General features: G+C 43.7%; 1 protein-coding gene across 23 annotated transcripts in view; it reads left to right on the top strand.

Annotated features, from left to right (window-relative positions):
• Positions 1-1,001: 1,001 nt before the first annotated feature.
• The window catches only part of FOXP1 (forkhead box P1), a 632,383-nt gene continuing 607,547 nt past the window's right edge, over positions 1,002-25,837 (top strand). For 10 of the 23 annotated variants that reach the window (XM_065539493.1, XM_065539494.1, XM_065539490.1 and 7 more), the window contains exons 1-2: positions 1,002-1,153; positions 3,032-3,180. The gene's annotated coding sequence lies outside the window, so the exon portion shown is untranslated. Of the gene's footprint in view, positions 1,154-2,775; positions 3,331-25,837 lie in introns of those variants that run through there. The other 13 variants (XR_012431354.1, XM_074032703.1, XM_074032700.1 and 10 more) reach the window with 2 other exon arrangements.

The following is a 25,837-nucleotide window of genomic DNA, read 5'->3' as shown; positions in this document are numbered from 1 at the left end:
GCAAACAGGGGTTTGTCCTTCTGCTGAACTTTCACCTCCCGAACTCGCCTTCTTTCATTGGACAAAGTGCAGAAAGAAAGAGGATAGACCGAGGGAGGACAGGAGAGGAGAAAGGGGGTTGAAAACACCACCTCCCACCTCTCTCTCCTTCAACTGTCACTGATGGCAAAACACTTTCACTTTTAACTGGAGGAAACTCACATCCTAGGCTATCCTCTCCCCTCCCTTTCATATTTTAAGCTAAGAATCCAAGCAAATAGCCATCGCATTCCCATCTTCGTCCGTAGTTAACACTCTCCCTTCTCGTTTTTTCCGCTGTCTGAATGGGCCCCCCCATTTCCCATCTCCTGAGGAATCTCCCCCTCCGCCCCCATGCCCCTTATTTTCCAGGTCTTTCCTGCCAGATCCCTCTGTTGCCAGGGACTGCTCTGGCGTTCCCTTCCTCTCTCTGGTCCGCGGGGCTCTGCCTCCCTCTCCTCTTCCCAATTCAGCCTGGACGCCCCTCACTTCCCCCTCCCTGGATCCCTCCCCCCAACCCCCGCCCCCCATTCTTTGGCAATTGCGATTTTTTTTTTTTTTTTTTTTTTTCTGGGAGCCCGGTTGTTTACCCAGCAGGTGGATGTGACGTCAGGGACGCACAACAGCAAAAAATAACAACATCTCCCTCCGCGACGTGTTGGCCTCTCTCGCGCGCCTTATTTATTTATTTGTTCCGGGATGTCGGGGGGGGAGGGGGGTGGGTGCCAGCGCCCCAGAGAACGGCAAAGAGGGAGGCGCTGGCGCTTGGGGGTCCGCTGGGGTGCCCGGCGGGTTGCGTGAGGCGGAGACGGGACCCCTGCGGGAGGCCGAGGATCGGGCCGGGGGGCGCCCCCGGGCCGCTGCTGCCCGCGCCTCTGCCGCCGCCGCCGCCGCCGCCACCGGCGCTGGCTGGGCTCCGGGAAGCTAGTCCGGAGCGGAGGAATCTATTGTTATTTATTGTGTGGCGGTTGCACGCTGTACTAGCGGCGGCCCGGCCCTCGCCCGGGAGTGCGTGTGTGCGCGCGTGTGTGCGCGAGTGAGTGTGTGCGCGGGGTGCGCGCGCGGGCGGGAGTGGGCGCGCGCGGGGAAAGGCCCGAAAACACCTTAGTTTGCACCGAGAGACCATTTGCAGCGGGTGAGTTTGTATTTTTCCATTTCTGCTCCACTTTTTCCCAAGCCGCCTCCTGTCTTGTTTCCGCCACTTTAAACAACAACAACAACCAGCACAAAAAAAAAAAAGAAAGAAAGAAAGAAAAAGAAAAAAATGGAAAAAAAAAACAACTACTTTCCATCTCCAGGCTCCACGTGCATCTCCCCCAGCCCTCCCTTCTCTTCCTCTCCCCCAGGGTCGGGGCCCAGCTCTGGGATGGGTGGGGGCTGCGGGCCGGCGCGCGGGTGGAGGGAGCTCCGGCGGCGCCCGCACCCTTTGGGTTTATTTGCATAAGTCAAATGGGGGCGGGGGCGGTGGCGGTGGCGACTGCGAGGAGGCGAGATTGCCTCCCCGTAGGCCCCTTCACGCCTCTCTCTGCGCTCTCCACGATCGCCTTGGGGAGAGAAATCAATAAGCCCAGGCCGCCTGGCGCAACTTTAGATGCCCGGCGTTGGCGTTCGGTGGCCGCCTGGGCGCTGGGCCGGTGCGGGGTCCCGGGTCCTGGCCGCGGCGGGAGGGGGCGCGCGCCGGGCGCCTCCTAGGCCCAAAGTTTAGACTTGGAGCAAACTTTTCCCCTTCCGTCTCCGCGGGTGTGTGCCCCCTCGGTGCCCTTGAGCTGCCCCGCGGGCCTCAGCAGACTGACTGTGGCGCCTGGCCCTGGGCCCCGCACTGGGGAACTTCCCCGCTGCCACGCGCGCGTTACCCCGAGAGTCAGCGGCGAGGAAGCTCTCCCGCCACCCCCTCTGAGCCCGGAAAATTCAAACACGCACCTGCGCACCCCCAGCCAGACACGCACCCCTACGCGCGCTCGGCCCCCGCTTTCCCGAGACGAGTCCGCAACAGCAGTGGCCAGATCCACGGGCGGGTGCGGGAGCCGGATGCGCTGCGAGCAGTCGCCGCGCCCGGATCCCTCTCCCTCCATCACACACATTTTCTGATTTTACCCCCCTCTGAAGCTTGGGGAACGGGGAAATTTCCCAAGCTCCGATTTGTCCTGCGACGCGCGCGTGTCGCCTTGTCCCTCTGGCCCTGTCCTGGCGGCCGATGGCTCTCCGTCCCTGGCTTGCGCGCAGCGTTCCTCCCGAGCTCCCTGCGCTCTATTCCTGTCCCGCCGAGACGACTCCCTGGAGCCAGCGAGCCGAGGCGGCGTGCGCTTCGAGTGGGGACCACGGCGGTGGCGGCGGCGCCGGGAGCCGAGGAGTTTGCCAGTTGCCGCGGGGTCGCGGTCATTTGCTGCCTCCGCCTCCCCTCGCCCCCGCCTCCCGCCTCCCTCCTTTTCAGACAACGTCGCGCTCGGAAACTTAGATTCCTTCTCCTTTTTGGCCCTCGACGAGCCCCCCTCCCCACCTGTTGTGAGCTCCGCCTTGGTCCCGGGAGACTGGCAGTGACACACACGGGCGCTGGGGAGCTCAGCGCCCAGAAACAAAGTCGCATGGCCCCCTCCCAAGTGTTTGCTTCGAAATCGCTGCCTGCAGCCCCCCCATTCCCGCGCAGCTCCCGCCCCCTGTGAGAATAGGACTAAATAAACAGTTGTAACTCCAAACCTTGCGCCCGCGATCGTATCCCTATCCCACCCCCTTCCCCCTATTCCTCCCCCCCTCCTTTTTGTTGTTGCAACTTTGTGAGATCCTGGGGAAGGTGCTGAGACTTTGGCTCGGGCCGATTTCCCGGTCTCGGGATCCTTGCAGGGATTCCCTGAGCCGCATCCTCTCTTCCCTCCACGCGCACTCGCGGGTCCTCGGAGCCCGCTCCCCTCTCTGTCCTGGCCCCTCGGCCTACTCACCCGTCCCGTCCCCTTCAGTTCCCCCCAGCCTGCACGGGGAAGATTTGCTGAGGGTCGCCCCGGTTTCTTGTCGACCGCAGAACCCGAAAGTTTGCAAGAGGAAGAGAGCGCGCGGCGAGCGAGCGAGCGGGCCGGGGGCAGCGGCAGCGGCGCCGGGGACCATGGTGCTGCCGGCGCCTCCTCCGCGGGCGTGAAGGCGGCGCTCCTACTCCCTCCCCGGACTCCGCGGGTAAGTCGAGGCGGCCGCGGGCGCGGGGGCCAGGGACACCGGAGAGCCCCGGGCGGCACTAGAGGTTCTCCGTCCCCAAAGAGCCCGCCGGGGCGGCGCGAGCCTAGCGATAAGGCAACGGGAGCGAGGAATGTGCCCATCCTCAGGCCGGTAGGTGCTTCGAAATACTGGACTTCTTCCCCCCCACCCCCGACCCTTTTTCCCTCTTTCTTTCCTAAACCCGAAAATCTGTAGATCAAAGTTTAGCGTGGAGTGTAAAGTGCTCCGATAAAATATGGTGACATCTTCGCCCCCCTTCTCACCCCACTCCCCTCTTATAACTATTAATTATTTCCAAGTCATTGTGTCCAAATACCCTTGCTGGGCTGATTACAAAGTGTATTGATTTAGTCTGGGCTCATCCTATGCTTTCGTCTTAATTCATTTTCTTTTTGCTCTACCAGAAGACCCAAAATGAAACTTATTTCTTCCTCTTCTCTACCTCCCCACCCCCCAAGCCCTCATCTGTGAGGCTTGGGCAGAATAATGAAATTAATATAAACATTTCATTTGGTTGCATTTGACCTTCTCCAGTCCACTTCTGAGGGGCTGAAATTGCGCTCATATCTGCTCACAGGTATTTTCCAAGTTAGCATTTTCTTTTTTGTCACTGCTCTTTAAACAGGAATGCCGGAGGAGCATTCTGGATTCCCTTTGAAAGGCGTCTGTACATTCAAACCGTCTACACTTCACCATTGGTTGTACGTAGACTTAAGGGTTTAGGACTTGGACAATAGCTGAGTTGAGAAGACCTCAAGGATATTTAAAGGAATTTTTCTGCTACTGAAAATATATTGAAGAATCGCTGCAAAATTTTTCCATTCCATCCCCTTTCCCCCATCCCCGTTTTCCACAGCAAGAATCAATTTGGAGGGAGATGTGTAAACTAGAATTTTAAAAGAAATAGTAAGACTTCAGGTGTTTTCTACCCAGGGAGAGCCTACATAATTGAGAAAGAGGAGTTCTTGCTATTTTTCTGTTCCAGAGAGAAATGTATCAAATCTTTTTTAGAATTCCACTGGAGTTTTGATTCTCAAAGTGGAAATACCCATCCCTTTGGGTCCAGGAAAAGAAAACTCGGCTCACAGTTTCAGAAATTTGGAATGTTTTTTCTCCCCCCTCTCTGTCTTTCTATTTGAAACGTCTTACAATTAAAGAGCAAGAAAAATACAAAAAAGGAACTCAACTAGTTACCATTCAAAAGGTGTCAGCTAAAATCTCACTGCAAAGGGAAAAAAAAAAGGTTTAACATCTTGCCACTGGCTGCATCCCCCACCCCCCTTAGACTTTGGATTAGTCATTGTATGAGAGAGAGGGAGAAAAAAAAAATCACTTTTTTTTTTTTTTTTTTTGGAAAAGTAAAGTAAACAGCCTCCAACTGCTGAACCTTGACAACCCAAATTAAGGAAGCAGGAGAGATCAAACAGAACTGCTGCTGGGTGGTTGTCAGGAGCTGCTACACGGAGAACCCTGGACTATTCGATCAAGCAGCAAGGCTATATGTTCACTTATGCAGAAATGGACCATTGCAAATGCTAATCTTTGTTGTGCAAGCGAAGGCTCACTTGGAAGGAAATACTCAGCCCCTGTCTGGGCAGCATTTGAATTCCTTATGGATGCCGAGTCGCTAACCAAGTTATTATTATTTTTTAATGTATCCTTCTTTATGAGGAGAATGCCACCCAAAAATGTATTAAAGGAATATTAAGTCGTCCAGAGGCTGTCTTGCTACCAAGAACTGTGCAATGGAATTCTTTTTACCAACATTAGACTCCTACACCAGAGTTAGATAACGTTTTCTCACATTGAGTTTAGAAGATCTGCCTTGTCAGAGAAGCCAAGGTTTTGTATGTGAGGGTTTAAATCTGATGTGAAGCTCAAAAAAAAAAAAAAAAAAAAAGAAAAAAAAAAAAGAAAAAAAAATCTCTGGTGATGAAGTTTTGTGTCAGCCCACTCTTGGAATTTAAAAAGGCGAGAGAGAGCAGTTTCCAGATTAGACATAACCTCTTTTTTTAGATTGACATTCAACATGACCACGTTGCTACTTTTATTCAAGTTCTCTGTAACTTGTCCTTGCTTGTTGTCTAGGAAAATTTAACTGCTTTACATTTTTAAAGGGAGTAGTAACAGTAATTACTGTAGCATTTTGTTTTCACAGGTTTATCAAAGTATAATGAAAGAAACATCAACTATTCAAATTAACTGTCTCAAATAAGGGGTTTATATTGCTGGAGATGTCTCTAAGATTTTGTGTTTATATTTAAATCCTGGAGTATAAACTGTGTAACACTTCTTTTTTTTCTGGGATAAACTATCCCCAAATTAAATGTCATTTTAAATTAAGTAGAACAAAGTGGGAAGTAGGATAAGTAAACACATGCAGAAGAATAAAAATAATTGTCATTTAAGGATTATATTTTTAATGAACAAGTGTCGGTCACATAGTAAGCAGTTTATATATTTTTTATAAGCCAGAGTTTCATAACCATGGTGCACAACATGTTTCAAAGTCTGTAGTTTTTACTAGCTATACCTTTATTGTATAATTAAGCAATGTGAGTTAAACATACACATGGATGCTATTAGGCAATTTTCTGCAATATGTAATGTTTTGAAAAAGCTATAAATATTTTCTAGTTAAATCACTTATACTTACAATAGCAAAAGTTAACTGAGTTAATATTGAGCCTAGGCATGGTTTTCTGTTACTGAGTTTTTCTTTGCCTTTTTTAAGACTATACCCCTGGCCTTGTAAATTTGCATCTTAGGCTCTGTTGAAGGGTATGTCTGTTTTCAGCAGTTGTTTAAATTAACAGAAGAATTGTGATATTTTTCAAATATATTTATATTGCAGCGAGTCCAATGCCAAAATTAAGAAAGAGAAGGAATATAGCAGATGTGACAACTTCTTTTGAACCCAGCTTCCTCTTTGCAGCCAATCTTATTGTGCATATTTATTTGGTTTTCATGTTTTACTTATGACTCAAACTGAATTTTGAAACGCTATCTTGTAAGATTCCACATCTCAAAAAGTATGTATGTTTAGACAAGGTTAGGTGTTATAGTACCTATCACATTTCAGTGGGAATGCCAAGAATATTTACAGGGTATAGCAAGAATTTTGTCCTTTAAAAATAATTTTAGGTATACGTTAATAAAACTTAAGTAGATTGCAGGCTGTCAGAAAATAGTATAAATTTTGTTTATGATTCTGTTACTTTAAGGTACTTACATTAAAGAAACTCATTTAACCCCTGACTGAAGAGCATTAAGTGGGGAGGGGAACCCTCCAAAGAGCTCCCACTGCCCTTTGCTCTCCCGATAATCTTAAATTACTACAATTTAATTGCAACTTCAAGGCATTCAGCGTGAGCTATTTCTCCACGACCGAGAAAGGGTTTCCAGAGCATGGCTAGATTTATACAGGTGGTATTTTTGTTTATATATATATATATATATATTTTTTTTTTTTTTTTTTTTGCTAAGGGCTTTTCCTTTCTTCCTTATCCTGTTAGATGTCACACTTCTTTTATAGATTTCAATCATAGTAAATGCCATTTTTGCTATACAAGCAATGATTGGCCGTTTTTTCTTTTTAAATGTGTTTGTTTGAATCTAGAGTATATAAAGCTCTCAAGCAGGTCGGGGTTTGTTTTCTAAAGAAAATAACCTCAAGAAAGGCATCTGCTGAATAGACAGGTGAACTTTATACCTGAGCCAACATATACTTTTACTATTTGCAGGGGAATTTTTTTTTTTTTTTTTTAGGTTGATAGTAGTTAGTCCCACCAGGTGATCAAACATTGAGTTTGTGAGACAAGCCAGCAAGCCAAGTAGGTTTGCACTTGGGCCCATGCATTTTTTTTTTAATGATCTTTCTTGTGATTTGTTACTCTACTCTGCAGGCCACTTTGCTATACATACGCTATCCAAGGAACCATCTTAAACTGATTTTTCAACATATTTCTCTTCTACGGTACTTGGATGAATTAAGGTTAAAGGCTCCAAAAGCTGGAATGCCAGCAGGCCATGAGATGAGGCGAGTTCCTGAAATGGGCAAACCTGGTGAAATTTGGGGTATCTTCTGCATGATAGTTTTTTTTTTTTTTTTTTCCTGGGATGTTTGTAGTTTATTTCAATGTGCATGTGACCATGTGCTTAATGGAAATTAAGCAGATTTGGCTTGTGTCGCCAACCTAAAAATAAATGTTGTAAGGAATATTTGATTTCTAGAAGTGTTTTTGTTTTGCATCCCATAGATAATGTTCTTGCAATTAGGGCTGCAAGGCTGGTATTCTGCAAAGAGGAAGTACAGTGGGGGAAAGTGCATGGCAGTCGGGAAAGACAATTAGTGTTCTTTGTTTCTTTAATAAATTATTCTTATTAATTACAGTCAGTTTGTGCTAAGGCATTTTTCAAGCCTTGTTTAGAAGTCAGCTCCCATTCACAAGAAGATTGTGCCAGAAGCTGTGTTCTTCTCATGCACTGTTGTTTTACCCAGTCGTGAAATGTATTGACCAGATTGACTTGTGGATGTCTCTGCAAGGCTTGTTTTTCTTTTTGCAATGCCCTGATGCCCGTTGTTAACACGTGCCCTGCCTTGTACACAACAGGTGTTTGTTCGGTAGTTATTTTATGGGACTTAGAGTGAGAAAAAAATGTTTCCTATCTAGCCAGCCACTGTGAGAACGAGTTGCCTAAAAGGAAGAACCTACCTAGTACCTGAACAGGTGTAAATGGGTGTTTCCTCATGACCCTCCCCAAGCTGTTGTATTTAAAAAGGAGGGGAGGGGGACTCAGTTTAGTGCCATGAAATTTACAATTCAGTTGTAATAATCTAAGATTATTGGGAGAGTGCAAAGGGCAGTGGGAGCTTTTTAGTGGTTTGGCCTTGATGCTTAAAGCTGCTCAGTTGTAGGGTTAAATTAGTTCCTTCAGTCTGAGTACTTAAAGTAACTAAATCGTAAACAAAATTTATATTAGATTCTGACAACTAATAATCTATATAAATTATATTAAAGTATCTGGGCAAAAATTTAATTAAAGACAGAAGTACTGTCAAGCCCTGTAAATATCTTGACAGGTCTACTCAAATGGAACTGATATCACGAAATATTTACATATGTCTGGTGTGTTCGGGAACATCTCAGCAGTGCCTGTGCAAAGCTAATTGCACTTTCCTTCCAAATCACATTTTTAATAAAATAGTTTTTTTAAAAAAGGGAATATGAATACATACACAGTTGTGTTCCAGTATTCTGTTTACTATTTACTTCTCTATACTCAGAATCATGTTGTGATGAGTGTATTTCATCAAACTGCTGCTAATTCAGATAAATAGCTGAAATGGGATCATTGAATAGAAAGCTCATGTCATTCTGTTTGATTTCAACCGTTTGAAGATATCAGAGGCTAGCATGTTACAGGACAATTTACTGAGGGAAAAATGGATCTGAATGTGGGATGATTGGGCCCTGTTTATGTTCAGTAGAATAGATTTGCTTAAGATAGGACAAAGATTTTCTCCAAGTTTTATGTTTGGACGTATATTTATTTTAATTCCTTGTAAGTCAGGTGGACATCCACATTTTGCCAGATGCTCTGATTTTAGCTAATTTTGTGGTTCACTTTGTTTACTAGGACACTGAAGAATATTTCTGGCATCAAACTGAATTTCCGAAGTGTCCTTTCCCCCTCCCAGCTGTGCAATTGAGTCATAATGTGACTTTCTCTGCTCCAGGTTCCCTGCTTTTGAATTAGGGGTAGTATTTAACATATGTTCTTTGAGCCTAGGGATCCAAGGATACAGGGCTTTGTTATCACTCACATTTTTAAAAGATGTTCTTGGTGCTCTCAGGACAGTGACTGCAGCTTTTGTGGGGGAGGATGTGATGTGAGTTTTGCTTGAGTGTCCTCTGCCCTGGTGCCTACCTCCTGATGACCAGCGGCACTGGTGGCTTCCCCTTCTGGTGGTGAGCACAGACATGGAAGTGGATGCTCATGTCTGAAGTGGAGGGATGTTGTTGGTCCTAATTCAGCCTGGTTCAAAGTGAGGTCCTTGCTCACCTGCATCTGTATCTCCATGTGTGTGTGTGTGTGTGTGTGTGTGTGTGTGTATGTGTGTGTGTGTGTAGATTATTAAAATACAGATCCTTGAGTCAGGATTTTTGCTGACTGACATGGTAACGTACATTTGTAACAAACTTCCCTTGATGATTCTGATGCATACTAGAGACCTGTGAATTAAGTGATTTATTCTGCCAGATTTCTGGAACTGAAATCTCTATCTTCACTTGGATTTTACTGATTATTTCTTTGTTTTTATCTTTAGGCCCATCCCGTGTTATTTTTTAATATATTTGGATTTTGATTACGAATGAAAAACAGTGGTTTTTAACCAAGCCACGAGTATTGGAATCACAGCAGAGCTGTTGTTCCCAACACAGACACAGTTGCACGACTCCTGGATGTGCCATATCTGGGGTGGGGCCAGCATCTGTGTTTTTAAATAGCATCCCACATGGTTCTGATGCCCACCAAAGTGGGAAAACTGGACCCGTCAGTTATCAGAGTTGGAGGAAAGCCTGCAACCCGTTTTAAGGGTTTAATTGAGTTGGTTGGCCATTGTGAAACTTAAGAGAGGAAAACAGGGCTCCTTTTTCAGGAGGTCACAAAAGAAACCTTAGAGACTTAGAGAAACAGAGGCAGAACAAGAGCCTCACAGTTCAATAAAGGGATGGGAACAACCTGGAACATTGGTGTTTTTCACCAAATGTCAGTATCAGATAATTTCCTTTTGAATTTTGTCTTGCCTGCATCCATGTTTCCCAATGGATGTTGTCATGCTGTAGCTACCAATTAGTGTCAGATGGCTTTCTAGAATTTTTTTTTCTGAGTATTCCATCTTAATTTTAAAATCGTAACTGTTTGCTCTTTAGATTAACCCTGCTGGCAGAAGTGTTTTGATTTTCCCGAGCATCTTGGGAAATTCTCTATCGTATGTGATGGGGCATGCACGAATATTGATGGAAATGGCCTAGCCAACGATGCCACACAAATGAAGAAACCGGAATCCTAAGAAGAAGGCATCCTACAAGATTATGAAATAAAGGAAGATAAAATGCTAAGGAGGCTTGTTTAAATATTCAGGGCTTCAACTAAAGATCTAACCACTAAGATCAAAAGAGTTATTTAAGTAAAAGTTGTTCAGACATTTTTTCATCTGTATTAATAATGTGCCTTTTGAAGTTACCTGGTAATAATGTGTCCAGAATGCCCACACCTAATTTTTAATTTCCATTTTGACTTTGGGTGTGGCTTTATTTTAATAGCTGCCAAAAAGCTGGCAATTGTTTTTATGTTTAGAACTTCAAGTTAGCTTTGTCTGTAGGTTTAGGTAGCATTGGGGGTATTCCTCTAATAAAAACTTTCAAAATTACCGTTCTGACCCTGAGGCACTTAAAAAAAACTCTCAAGGGCCAAATTTTAAAAGTAGAGAGCGTCTACCACTGCACAAAGAATCTCTATGAAAGATGAAACATGGAGCTGATTGAAAGAATAGAGGGCGCAATGGTAGATGACACATAGTTACCACTGTCGCTGGTAATCTACAGCTTGATGTGAAATCATTCCGCCTTGTTTGTTGAAACGTTAATCATTTCATTAAGAAAGGTTAAGTAATTAACTGATACTTCATTAGGGAATCAATGACAGACCTTTTTTTAGTGATGTATGATAGACATTTTCTAATAGAAAGTTTGCCCCATTTAATTATTTGGAAAGAAGCTAGTTGAGCCTTGGGAAGGAGGGGTGGGGCATCTTCAGATAACATCGCTGTCCATAAGCAACTTTAAATAATTTTGGAGAAAATGGTCTATTAGAATAGAAAATCGTTCAGTCCCCAGTTTTCTTTTATGGGCTCTATCAGGCATGTTGTTGCAGACCTGCTGTTGTTTTGCATGCCTTCTCAGGGTTTAAGGAGGGTTCAGCTGCTTAAATGTGTTCGTCTTAGTTTCTAAATAATGGCTTTTGTTGCAGTGTGATGCATGTTGACAGGAAACCTGCAGCCGTAACTTTGGTAAGCTTACAACAAATTCTTATACTTGTAGAAGCAAGTTATCCTCCTTGCTGCTGACTTGGGGTGCTTCTCCCTTTTGTCTTGCTATCCTTATGGCAATTGCAGCAAAAGGTTTAAGTATTCTGGGATGAGGATGGGGTGGCGGTGGGGGTGGAGGGACTCTCCACCTGGCGAAAGTTCACCTTTTCTGATACCTCTTTGTCCTGAAATCACACCCAAGGTATGCTTCTTGCATATTTTTCCGTGTGTGTATATATGTCTACTCAAAAAAGTACTTAAGAGAGAAATCTCATTTCTGTGTTTGCTTTTATTTTGCTTGAGAAGCAGGACAGTCGCATTTACTAAATACAGAGTATCTCTTTGTTAGAAGTGACTTTCCTACAGCAGACTCCTGAGTTTAAAGAATTCTTTAAATATAAGGTAATCCTAAGAACTTTTGAAAAGCGGTGGAAATAGATTTTATATTGGGTTGCTGGGTTTTTCAGTATTTGTAACCAGTGCCCGAATTATTGAATAGAGTGTGATGCCTTGGCCTCAAGCACTTTGTTATGTGAGTTGAGAACAACTCAACTTTCCTTTTTAAAGAAAGAAATCAGGCTAATATTTACAAAGATATTTATCTTAAAACTGTGTGCTTACGTTTCCATTTTCATTGTGAAATATGTAAGGCACAAAAAAGGAACAAAGAATAAATCAGTGAGCACCCATCTACCTGTAGCTCAGCTTAAGAAAGAAGATGCTGCTGGTTCAGGTAGGAGAGGCTCCTGGAATATCCCATCCTCATCTTACTTCTGTCTTTCTTTCCTAGAGGTTACTTTACCACTGTTTTGCAGCTGGGTGGTTTTTATCTCGTGTAGTTCTTTGTATTTTTAATGTGTATGCATGTACAGGATTCCTCAAAATACAGGATTTTGTTTTGCATGTTCAAGGTTTGTTCCGATACCATCCTACTATATGTGTTCTTTAGTAACTTGCTTTTTTTTAAAAAAAAAAATCAATAGTTAAAGTCATCCATGTGGATACATGTAGCTATAGCTTATTGATTTTCCATGTGAACATTTTGAAACACTGGATATTAATTCAAGACAAGTTCTTTAAATTTGAGCCTAAAACCCAGCAGCACTCTGTACATTGAACATTTCAGATTCATAAGAAACCATCAGTCCTGACTGGAACTTCCTAATTTGTTCATTTGCCTGTGTTTTGGGGGAAAAAACTTTAAAACCTCAACCATTTATCAAGGAATTTGATTAAAAAAATAATCTATCAAGTGGCTGATCTCTTACATTAAGGAAAAAAACAGGCAAAGCATTCATTTGAAGGAGCCTAGCCATTTTCTCTTTCTTATTTAAAGACTTGGCTTAGAACTTAACAGTTACATATGCAGGGTAGCGAGTTAAAAAGCCATGTTTAATTAACAGGCGCTTTATACTTCTGTATCCTTGTTAGGATATAGCACCTTGTTCTTCAGTGTAGAAAGTGATTTCTGCATATTTTAAAGGACTGGCATCTTTATGGTAAGAAAGCCATATAAATAAAGATATACTTAGATGAAAATCGGAACATGTTTTTAAAATAGTGTGTGTCTACTTTCATCTCTGTTATCAAACTTGCTGCATAAGCCAGAGTTGATGCTCTGTGATTATGCTAATGACCAAAAGAATCGATGATGCGAGACTAGATGAAATCCATGGTATAATCGGGGAAAGTTATCAGTTTTTTTGTCATTAAGTATTAGTGATAAATAATACACTGTTCATTTTGAGTAGATAGAACATATTTAATTCTGATGTACAGAGTTTCAATTTAGTCAGGCTCATTGCTGAGTAAAATGATCATCTTTTGTAATTTAAGAGGAAAGAGAAAAGACATTTTTGTCAGCCTGGCTAACTGACTCGGGCCATCTAGAAATGTTTACCTTGACCAGCCAGGGAAGATTGGAAAAACTTAATTTTTTTTCCTCCTAGACAACTTGGTTATTTGTACTGACATTTTATTAAGAATATCAGATACTCAGTAAATAGCATAAATGACCAGAGATGTTAAACAAAATGCGTGTGAAGGTAGACAGTGTTTCCCTGAAGAATGGGGAAAATGATAACAAAGGGGCAATGTTTGGATAACGCTCTTTTTAAATGACTGGTCTGCGTTAACCAGGGACTATCAGAGTCGGTATCACCCATTAGACAGCAGTTTTAATTTTTTTTTAATTGAGTTTTTCATATCAAATAAGATCATACTTAGTAATGGTTTAAAGAGAAGTAATACTTGTAACTTAGCATCTTTTCCTGGGTTACTAAAACCTTAAGGGAAAAACAACTGATTCTACCTTCCTTGTCAACAATGCATTTCTAACACATTTCTCTGTAACAGACATTTCTCCGTGGATCGAGTTTAGCAGTTTTACTACTGTAGGACAGTACCTAGTGACAAGAGAGAAAATAATAGATTAATTAGCATGTTTTGTAGGACTTGAAAAGTGATTGAAGTCTACGAGAGAAGGAAATCAGATTGATGTTATTTTTAAAAAATGCATTACAAAAATGATTCTCTTCACAGCAAAGGCTCCTACCCAGGCTGGGGCCAGCTGTGCTCTGCCATTTCCCTGCCACAGCCTTGTCCATCCACGTTGGCTCTTACCAGCAGTACCATCTGCTGCTCCAGCAGTGGCCTTCTCTATGGTAAGGCAGGCCAATTGGGTCAAATCTTGTGATCTGGCAGATGTCCACTGAGAGCTAAGATCGGGCCAGGCTCATTTTTATGTGTGTCCAAAGCCAAGATTTCAACTTGGTGAAAGGCTGTGGAATTTATTTCCCCAAGTGTTGCCCAAACTCTGTTCTTTTCTTCAACTGCCTCCTTGGGCTGAGATGATTGCTTAATGTTCTTAATTATGCCGGATCCCTCTGTATTTTCGAATACCTGTGGGTAATTCGGATCATGGGTGGTCACAGAGGCTGGCTCAACGAACAGCTTCCCTTTCTGAATGGGAAAATCCCAGGGAGCCGGACCATGGACTGTGTGTCAGGGAGCTGAGTGGAGGCTGAAAGAGGATGGAACGCTTCCCTTGAACTTGAACTGGCATTGTTTTGCATCCAAGTGTCCTTCACCCTTGGATTGGGGAGAGTCTTACAATGAATAACTCAGAAAAAAATGTTTTAAAAATATTCCTAGATTGTAAGATATCTATAGCCCTTATCCATAGCCATATCTTAAAAAAAAAAAAGAAAACAGGAAACAAAGGGTTTCTTTACCCAGGCCAAGTGAGCACTAAAGTTTCCTGTAAGAATGAGGAGGCAGTGGGGGCCACTTTGCTTTCGAGACTTGGAGTATTAATGGAAGAACTTCTGGGACTCCCCTGACCCCTCAGGTAGGGACTTGTCAGAGCTCCAGAAGACCTAAGGGACAATCAGAGCTGAGTCACGCGTTTGTCCATGAGGGGAATGGGGTTGAAAGTGGAGACTGATTTTTCACTGAGTCACATAGCCATTGGGATCATAATGATTTCCATAACCATATTTACATATACTTGTGAATGCAGATATCTACATTGGCACATATATGTGAGTGTATCTCTTTGTGTGTGTGTGTATATATATATGAATATACTATTCATATTTAAAAAGATAAAATATATACATGATGTTCCTTATACTGTTTTGTTACATGCTGCTCTTTCACTCTGTAGCGGAGTATTTTCCAGTATAATACAACTGTCTTCTGTATGATTGTTAATAACTACTTGCTCTTCCATTGTATGCATTTATATTTGGTTTTCCTTCTTTCTTTGAGGGCAGCACTGTAAGGACCAAATGGTCTCTGCATTTGTAATTTACATTACATGAGATGGGAATAAGGACATCATGGGCCTGTGGCGTTGCGAATGTTTTCTGTGGATATGTGTGCTATATGTCCGCATACACTTGTGTACACATGTGCACATTTGGTATCTGGAACTGCTTTTTTATAAGTAGTTCAGACTCTCACAGCTCCTTGAGTTTAAAAATGCATCCTGTCCCTTCATACCCCCATTTCTGCCCATTAGTGACATCTGTGTCTTGCTTTTTCTTGAGCTCTGACAGTCATACTTAACACATTTTGGTTTGCAGCTTGGAGCATGTATTAGGGATGAAGTGAAAAAAATGCTATTCTCTGCATTAAATATAAATTTTTGAGAAACTAGGACAACCAGGTCTCATAGAGTGTAAATAGCCCATGAAACAAGTTGCCTGTAAAAATGTAGTATAAAAATCCAAGTCTTATGAGGCATTTGAAAATTCAGAGAACAGGCTGGGCACAGTGGCTCACGCCTGTAATCCTAGCACTTTGGCAGGCCAAGGTGGGTGGGTCATCTGAGGTCAGGAGTTCGAGACCAGCCTGGCCAACATGGTGAAACCCCATTTCTACTAAAAATACAAAAATTAGCTGGGCGTGGTGGCTCATGCCTGTAATCCCAGCTACTTGGGAGGCTGAGGCAGGAGAATTGCTTGAACCCGGGAGGCAGAGGTTGCGGTGAGCTGAGATCATGCCACTTTATTCCAGCTTGGGTGACAGAGCAGGACTGTCTCAGAAAAAAAAAAAAAAAAAATTCAGAGAACAAACAAAAAGCAGAAGACCAGCTGTATAATCTGCTGGCCCATTGAAAAAATTAAAATTTGGGCCGGGCGCGGTGGCTCAAGCCTGTAATCCCAGCACTTTGGGAGGCCGAGACGCGCGGATCACGAGGTCAGGAGATCGAGACCATCCTGGCTAACATGGTGAAACCCCGTCTCTACTAAAAAATACAAAAATCTAGCCGGGCGAGGTGGCGGGTGCCTGTAGTCCCAGCTACTCGGGAGGCTGAGGCAGAAGAATGGCAAGTAAACTCGGGAGGCGGAGCTTGCAGTGAGCTGAGATCCGGCCACTGCACTCCAGCCTGGGCGACAGAGCAAGACTCCGTCTCAAAAAAAAAAAAAAAAAAAAAAAAAGAAAAATTAAAATTTGGGGTCCCTATTTAAAAAGTAGTAGGCATTTCAAGTAGGTGATGGCAGAGCATTAAACCAAGGGTGGGACTCTTCTGAACTTGGGGCTTTTCTGAATGTGGGGCCCTGTGGGACTGCACAGATCACATGTCCATGAAACCAGCTCTGCCTGAGATTCAGAAACTGTCTTGAAGAGCTTTATTTCTCTGCAGCAAGGGTTCTTCCTCTGTAGAACAGTAGGACCAGGTTGGGACAGGCATAGCAGCCTGAGGCCCTCCTGTGCAGCTTGCACTCATCCATCTCAGTGTACTCTATTGCTGAATCCAAACTGGGTTCAAATTCCTCAGGAAGCACGTACCTTCTCCTGGATATGCATTGAGTGCAACATCTTAGCCATTTCCACGACTGGGTATTCTCTGCGGGCTTTCTGCAAGGTCTCATGAGGGAGGTGAATCCTGTTTCTTTCCTTCCCTCCCCTCCCCTTCCCTTCCTTTTCTTCCTTTTCTTTATTTCCCCTCCCCTCCCCTCCCCTCCCTCCCTCCCTCTCTCCCTCCCTCCCTCCCTCCCTCCCTCCCTTCCTTCCTTCCTTTTTCCCTCCTTTCCTTCCTTTCTTTCATTTTCTATCTTTTCTTCTATAGCCCTTCTCCCAGGATTTTACCATTTTGACTGTATCTTCCATCTCAGTCACCTTCCTTGCCCTTCTTCATTGTCACCTGCTTCATTCTGGAAGAGGCCTTTAGGGCCTACAACCTGAAGGCAGCCTCAGGAAAGAATGTCCACTCTTTTCTTCCTTTTATCCCAAAGTGTTAGTTGTTAAATAAGGAGATTATTTCTGGAAGTGCACTGTTCGTTTCACTGCTTTCAGGAATTGCAAGCTAATCAGGCCCCATCAAGTAGAGATGTGGTTGACCAAAGCCTTACAGAATGCAAAAGTCATTTTATGGACATGTGGTACGGCTGCATTGGACAGTTGGGGCTCCCTCACTGATGAAGCTAACATGAGCTTCTCTGAGGGTATAAGTCCAACTGGTTTGAAGCCAAGAATGGGTTTTTTGGTAGTACCAAATTTTAGAATCTTAAGATAATTAGATCATTCTGGAATGTGTTCACCTCAGACTAAGTAGCTTGCGTTCTCTCCTGTAATATGCACTGCTTATCTGCCACTTAGTAGCTTTGGCATCCTGAGCAAATGACGGAGTCTCTGCGTTTCGGTTTATCTTGGTGGCAGTGATGGAGCCTGATGTTAGGATTGATGGGAGGCATAAGTGAGCAAATGTGTGCAAAGCCCCTAACAGTGTTGGCTCGTGGTAAACACTTGATTCTTGGTGGCTGTTTATTAATCATGAGAACTGTTTCCGTTACCTGAAGTTGTGTTTTGTGGGAACAATGTATTGACAGTCCACTTTCTCATTTTTCTTTAGAGTGTTTGATGATGGAAATGGGGAAGGTTAAAAATCTTATCTGCCATGCTTTCCTGCTTTGTTCCCACTTTCCCCACGTTGTTTGGGCCGTCAGCCCCTTTTCTCCTATCCTCTTCCTTCCAGCACGATAGCTCCTCCTCACACAATGGTGTGCAGCAGTTTTGAGGGGGCTGTGAATATTGGGAGGGGGTGCTTTGTGAGGTGAGGGAGAGACTGATTCTGAGAGCCCAGGGAGAAGATGCGTGTGTGTGTGTTTTAGGGAACAGAGTGTGATGAGATTATTAGGAGTACCCAGGGCCCAGGCTCAAGGAGACACTTCTCATGTCCCTGTGGCCTTTTGAAGCTGAAGATGACCAGAGCAGGTAGGTACTGGTGTCAGCCCACTGCCTTCAGGAGGATGCTCTTTCAGAATCAACGGAGGGCACAGTGCTTTTTCTCCAGAGAACAGCATTGACTTCTCCACACATGGGTCTGGTACATAATAAAGAAAGAAAGGAAAAATAAGTTGAAGGAAGGAAAAATGAGTGATCCCCTGTTGGGCTTCTCTCCCTCCCAGTCATAGGTTTTGAACATCAGAGCATTCCTATCTATTTTCCAGATTGCCCGTTGAATTGCCTTTTCACAACAACCTTAATTTTCACACTACAGGGACTGGAAATGATACTTTAGTTGGGTCAGACGTTAGACTACACAAGGGTTTTATAGTCAGGTTTGGGATTTGAATGTGTTTACGTAGTCTGTCTGTATTATTTTTCCCTGGCAAGGTGTCTGGTGTTGGGTTCCTTGGGGAACGAGAACGTGGCTCAGGACAGCTCACCATTTGCAAGCCAGTTATTAACTTGTAATCCACTCACCGTTTTCAATGTCTCTATTTCCCCACCTCTGTCAGGGCAGTTGGAGAATAAACTGGCTCTGCGGCTTTGCAGGTTGGGAAGAGGGACCTCACATTTGCCAACTGTCACTCCCTACCGTGATCATAACCCCCGTGAGAGGCACATTCAGCCACATCTGCGCTGAGTGCATGTGGAGCGGCTCGGGCAGAATCTTTAACTGCTGTCATCGTGGTGGGTGAGAGGCGTGGATGTTCATATGACTGTGCGCTTTTGGGGGATTATACACAATAGAGTGGAGAATGAGGTTGTTTCATTGACCGTCGTGGAAGTAACACGTGGATCTGTGTTCATTTATTGACTCATTCACTCGATGATTTATTTATTCCTCATTTGTTCACCTCTTCTCTCATTTGTGCCTTTATCGACCCCAGATGATGTCTGGGGCAGAAAGCATTGCTCCCTGATCACCCAGCACCACCCCCTACCTTATTTTTGGACATCCTCAGTTGGACATTCTAATACAAACATCATTTAAACATCCAAACCCAACGTCATTATGCATAGAGATCTTTGTCAACAAGCTTATGAGATTCATCTGCTTCAACCTTTTATTTACTAAATAGGTGGCCGCCCAGGATCAAATGGGCCATCTTTATGCATAGTTACCATTTCTGCAACAAATGTGGCTTTTAGTTAATTTTGACTACCGAAAATATACCAGGTACCATACCAAGTATAAGCCACCGCTTTTTCTTTCTAGCCTGAGCACTTAATTAAGACCTGACAGATTGATTTTTCCATTAGGCCAGAAGGCAGGTGTCGTCTTGAGTAATTCTTGATTTGAATTTCTTATTAAGAGTCTGTTTAGCTCCCCCGTCACTGCCACCAAATATGTGTATTTAGCAGAGACTCTCTCTCACCCGACGAGTTTTACACAACCAATTGGTAACAACCAAAATAAAATATCCTAACAATAAGGTCCTGTTTCAAAGGTACCAATAAGGAATGTTACCTTCCTGCTGCTGTGTGCCTGGCATCCCTGTAGAAGGCCCGCCCATGGGTTAGCGTGGTCTGGTAGTCTGAAGCCCATGGAGCCATCATTTCTCATCCTTTCGTAACCCTTAACACTGCAGTGTGGACAGACTGACGGAAGACATTGGTATCTTTATGGCCTCTAACTCCTGAGTGGATGATTTGATTTCTTTCGTTTTTCTTTTTTCTTTGAGACAAAGTCTTTCTCTGTTGGCCAGGCTGGAGTGCAGTAACATGATCTCGGCTCACTGCAATCTCCGCCTCCCGGGTTCAAGAGATTCTCCTGCCTCTGAGACTACAGGCGTGTATCGCTACACCCCACTAATTTTTCTATTTTTAATAGAGACGGAATTTTGCTATGTTGGCCTGTCTGGTCTTGAACTCCTGACCTCAGGTGATCCACCTACCTCAGCCTCCCAAAGTGCTGAGATTACAGGCATGAGCCACTGCCTGTAATCATTTGATTTCTTTTCTTTCTCTTTTCAATTTCCATCCTCCAAAATGGTATGGAAATAACTTCCCCAAAATGATTGTTTGCCCGTCCATTGAAATATAAATTCCAACTTACAAATAATTTTTAAGAAAAATCTGTAATTGACATTTAATTCCAGGGATAAAGAGTGTTGCTAATGTCAGCCTGCAACACTGGCCAAGGGTGTAACCAAATCCTCATTCAATGTGGTCACGTGTGTCAGTCACACTGCAACGTGGTAGTTACGGGCAGCGACTCAAGGTCGGCCAACCAGAGACTTTTAACACTTGTTGGGTGACTCAAAGCTTATTAACCTTTCTGATTTACCTTGATCTTCCATAAATGTGTGTGTATATTTGTGTGGGTTTAAAAGGACATAATAATAGAACTTACCTCATCAATTTGTTCTATGGATTAAATGAGGTAATCCATGTGGAATGTGACACAGGGTGCCTGGCAAATACAGGAGCTTTATATATGTTAGCTTTTCTGATTATTACTATTCTATCTTTATTGGTTAAAAGTCACATTAAATAGCCAAGGCAGATAACGGATGAGAACTTTGCAAAGATTACGAAAAAACTGAAGGAAGCCTACCTCATATATATGGCATGAGCTTTGGAACATCAGGTTAATTACATTTTTGTTGCGTTTTGGGGTTTGTGTTGACTTGCTTTGGTTTTTGTCTGTTTGCTTTTGAATAAGGTCCTAAGATACGGTTTCGCTGGGTTTTTTATTTGCTTCTGAAATTAGTGCAGGTGCAAGTAACAGGAAGTGAAACCTTAAGCGGCCTGAGGGAACCTCATTCAAATGGTGCCAAGCAGGTATAATATACAAGCATTATCACCTTACTGATAATCTGGCATACTGTGGGTATTCACACGTGCCCTTTGGATTTCAGAGAGTGAAGTCATACGGCAGTTTGGCACCAACTTGCCCGGCTCCTTAGGAAAGGTGAGAGGGAGGAAAGCCCTCATTTTTTGAGACGGTGTTAAAAACGTGGTTTTACTTGTCAAGTGGCACAGGATTGCAGTTGTCATTTAGTCACATTGTCTTTGACGTTCCACCTTGGGTGCGAGGAAAATATCTTTAATAAGTGAATTCACACCCTGTTTTTAGAGTTACAAAGTCTCCTCTGGGTTTGAGAACTATGTTACATTTTTCCTCATATTCTGAAATGTAGAAAAATTTAAGTATTGAAGACCCAAGACTAGAATACCAAGTTTTCATGGCTGCAATACAGAGTTTTCCAAATGTTCAAATATTCTCTCAGCCCGGTGGTCATATCTACAGAAAGCGTTGTCTTTCAGACTTACTTTGGTTCTTTGTCCTGAAGGATTTAGAGAGAGCCCACAGTTACTTTGCCTTTGTGGTAGGTAAGGTGACTCCGTTCTCAGCCAGTTGCCGATCTTTACCTGCAGTGAGCCCTCAGACATGCATTGAGTTGAATAAAATTTGCCGAGCTTGGTCTGCCATCCTAGGGGGCATTTCCATGTGCCCTTCTTTGTTGAACTCAGAAGTGGGTCAGATGTACAAGATGCCCATCTATGTCTTGCTTTTGGTAAGAGAGCATTTCAAATAACCTACTGCACCCCATAGAGCAGCGAGAGCTTTTGCATCTCTCCCCTAGGGCTCCACTGAGCCAGGATGTTGTTCCTTTTCCTTTACCTTGCTCTTCCCCAGCCACTGCCTGGCCACAGTCACACACATACACATACACACACCCCTCTGCAGTTTGCTCCCACTTCACCTTGCATAGCCAGCCTGGCTCTTCATTCATCTCTCCAACCTCGCCAGGCTCACGTTCTGTATTTTCCCAGAAAGGCACTAGCTGGGGGCACAATGCTTCTCTTCCCATTGCTCTTAAAGGAAGGGATGGGAACAGGGAGCAATTGCCTGAGTGGGAGGGAATACCAAATAAAATAGAGACAAAGGAATGGGCCCAGGAAGTCCAGATTATGTATCTGTGGGGCCCAGAAGTCATTGCTGAACTTCTTATTTGAGTAAGATCCAAGAAAGATCCAGTTCCACTAATAGAAAAACCAAACTATTTCATTCCTGACAAGTATCATCTCTGAAGCAGACCAAATAGGATTGAGCCTCAGTGTGGTCACTTAGTATTTGGGTGAGCTTGGGTCAATTTCTTAGCCTCAGTTTGCTCTTCTATAAAATGGTTTTGTTGTTGATAATAGGAACCTGTTTGGATTGTTGCAAGGATGATTCACATGATGCCCAGTGTCTGGCATATCCTAAGCCCTCAGTAAAAAGTCAATAATATTAGCGCTTATGACTGTGTTGGTTAAAGGCAGTAGTTCATTGTGCCTAGTCAAGAATCCAGCCCAACACGTAGTTCAGCGGATACTGAGCCAGAGTCTGGTTCACATCCGCAGCCTGGCCACTTACAAGCCACATGACCTTAGACAAGCTATTAACATTTCTGTGCTTCAGTTTTCTTACCCACAAAATGGTATGATAGCACCTGCTGCGTAAGGCTGGTGGTGAGGATTAGGTAAGTTAATGTATGTAATTTACTTGGAGCAGGGCAGAAGGCCTAGAACATAAGGAGCCCTCAATAAATCATAGGCACTACTGTGGTTGCCCTTATTATGGCCACAGTGATTATCATTGCTCCCTGTCCAGGCAGAAACAACCATTGGGAGGACTCATGTAGATTTCTTTCATATCCCTCCATTTCTTGACAGCTCGGAGGACAGAAGCCCAAGACTGAGAGCTGGTTGGAGAGTCTTGGTTTGAAACCCAAACTCCTATCATCAAGCCTCCATGCTTGGCCCTTTTTCCTTTTTGCCTAGGATGGAGACATATGGAAGTAGTTTGTAGTGGTCTAGAATCAGCCCTTGGCTTTGCAAGTAGAAGATGAAAAATGTTTACTTGCTGTTTGCTATACTTACTTGCGTTTTCTTTCTTTCTTTCCACCTCCCCCAAAAGAAAGAAAAGAAGAAACTGAAGGTGGGAATGCATCTTTGGGATTTCCTAGGTTAGTGGAATAGTGAATGAAAATACTGTGCAAAGGAATATACTGGTGCTTGGTGATGTTTTGCATGGGATAGAATTTGATTTGCAGTGATTCTGTCTAGGATCACATATACGGGACTAGTCGGCAAATGCCAGCTCTGCAACCACCATGGCATTCAAAATGCTTAGTGAGTGCTAGCGCTGTTGTAATGTTTTATATGTGTGATTCATTCTATCCTGACAGCAACCTTACAAGGAAGAGACTTTCATCTCCATTTTATAGACGAAAAAACTGAGTTCCAGAGAGGTTTAGCGCCTGCTCAGTTACATAGTTCGGTCTTTCCTATTTCATCTAGAATACTATAATCACAACAGGTCATGGTGACTAGGGACCTTGGTCATAGTCTGGTTCAGCTGGCTTTTTTTTTTTTTTTTTTGCCAGCTTTATTGAGATATAATTCATATACATAAACTCACCAATTTAAAGTATACAATTCAGGCCGGGTGTGGTAGTTCACACCTGTAATCCCAGCACTTTGGTGGGCAGATCGCCTGAGGTCAGGAGTTCGAGACCAGCCTGGCCGACCTGGTGAAACCCTGTCTCTACTAAAAATACAAAATGAGCTGGGTGTGGTGGTACATGCCTGTAATCCCACCTACTCAGGAGACTGAGGCACGAGAATCACTTGAACCTGGGAGGCGGAGGTTGCAGTGAGCCGAGATCGCGCCACTGCACTCCAGCCTGGGTGACAGAGTGAGACTCCGTTTCAAAAGAAGGAAAAAAAAAAAGTATACAATTCAACAGTGGTTTTTAGTATATTCACATAATTGTATAACCATCATCACAGTCAATTTTAGAACATTTTTGTGTCCCGCAGAAGAAACCCTTTAGCTGATGATTACCTTTAGCAATTGTCGTCTTCCCACCTCATTTCCTTCCAACTCCCTCAGCTCCAGGCAACCACTAATCGACTTTCTGTTTCTATAGGTTTGCCTATTCTGGATGTTTCATATGAATGGAATGAAGCTCCCTGTGGCCTTTTGTGTCTGTCTGCTTTCAGTCAGGATATTTTCAAGGATTGCCTATGTTGCAACACGAATCAGTACTTCATTCTGTTTATGGCTGAATCATATTCCATTGTATAGATATACCACATTTTGTTTATCCATTCATCTGTTGGTGGACACTTGACTTATTTCCACTTTTGGCTATTTTAGTTAAGACTACTCTGAACATTCATATACAAGGTTCTGTGTTTACGTATGTTTTCAGTTTTCTTTGGTGCGTACCTAGAAGTGGAGCGACTGGGTCATATGGTACCTTCTGTGTTTAACCTTTAGAGGAACTGCCGAACAGTTTTCCAAAGTGGCCGAACTATTTTATATTACCATCAGCAGTATATAAGGGTTCCATTGTCTCCACATCCTTACCACTTTTGTTTTTTGAAATTAGGAAACTGAGCTTGGGAAGGTTTTAATGACTTGCTTCCAGTGCCATACCTGGTTGTGTGAGCCAGGTTCTTTCTAGGCCTGGAAGATGTGAGGATGATAAACATAATCTTTATTGCAGGAGTTCACTGTCTGTAGAGGAGTCAATTGTAATCACATTACACAGTGATGGTGACAATAATGGTGCAAAGACATTGTGGAGCACCATTATTTTTTCTTCTTGATGAAACAAGATTATTTAGTGGCTCACATAACTGAGAAATATGGTGGTGATTAGCTTCAGGTACAGTTGGAGCCAGGTGCTAAAACAATGATGTCAGGGGGTGGCTGCCTCTTTCCATCTCTTGCCTTGCTTTCTCATTGTCTCTTTGATTCTTAGCCCTCTCATTTCTCTTTGTAGGAAGATGGCTACTAGCAGATCTAGGTTTATGTTCTGCCATATAAGCATTTCCAGCAGAATAGAAGTTTTTCCTTACCCATGGTTCTAGCTGGCTTATGTAGGTCTCTCATTGGCCTAGTAGGTGCTTGCCTAACCCCCAGCCACCCCCAGACAGGGTTTCCTTCTGCCACCCAGGCTGGAGTGCAGTGATACAGTCACGGCTCACTGCAGCCTTGACCTCCCGGGCTCAAGTGATCCTCCCACCTCAGCCCCCTGAGTAGCTGGGACTATAGGCATGTGCCACCATGCCCAGCTAATTTTTTAAAGTTTCTATAAAGATGGGATTTCACAATTTTGCCCACGTTGGTCTCAAACTTCTGGGCTCAAGTGATCTGCCCCTACTTCAGCCTCCCAAAGTATTGGGATTACAAGTATGAGCCACCATCCCCAGCCCTGGTGCAGTAGGTTAATGTAACAGGTTCCAGCCAGTTGGAGCCAGTGCTCTGGTTGGCCATTCTTGCTTTATTGCCTACCCTGGAGTTAGATTAGGGGGTGAGGGGAGATCACTTTTATCTAGACTGTAGGAACTAAGAATGGGTGAGGGGTGATTGCCAAAGAGAAAATGAAGGTTCTGTTTATAGAAGAGTAAGAAACTATGTTTGTCTGGTAAAAACAGCAGTTGTCCATTCTACCAGTTTTCATTCCCATGTTACAGGAATTCTTACTCAAACAGGCTTAAATAGTAAGTGAATGCCTTAGTTCATTTCACTGGCAGTTCAGAGTAGGGGTGGCCCTGGGGCATAGCCAAATCCAGTGATTGAGTTCTCAGTGATTCCTGTCATTGCATTGGAGGCAAAATGGCTGCAGCAATTTCTGCCTGCCATTAACAGCCAGAGGAAGAGAGAAGCTGGCTGGTCCAGTTGCCATTTCTTAAGAGTGAGAATGGGAAGCCGAGGCGGGCGGATTACGAGGGCAGGAGATTGAGACCCTCCTGGCTAACACGGTGAAACACCGTCTCTACTAA

The sequence above is a fragment of the Macaca fascicularis genome, chromosome 2 (assembly GCF_037993035.2).
Source record: "Macaca fascicularis isolate 582-1 chromosome 2, T2T-MFA8v1.1".
Taxonomy (NCBI): Eukaryota; Metazoa; Chordata; class Mammalia; order Primates; family Cercopithecidae; genus Macaca; species Macaca fascicularis.
This window is presented reverse-complemented; position numbering and strand designations above follow the sequence as displayed.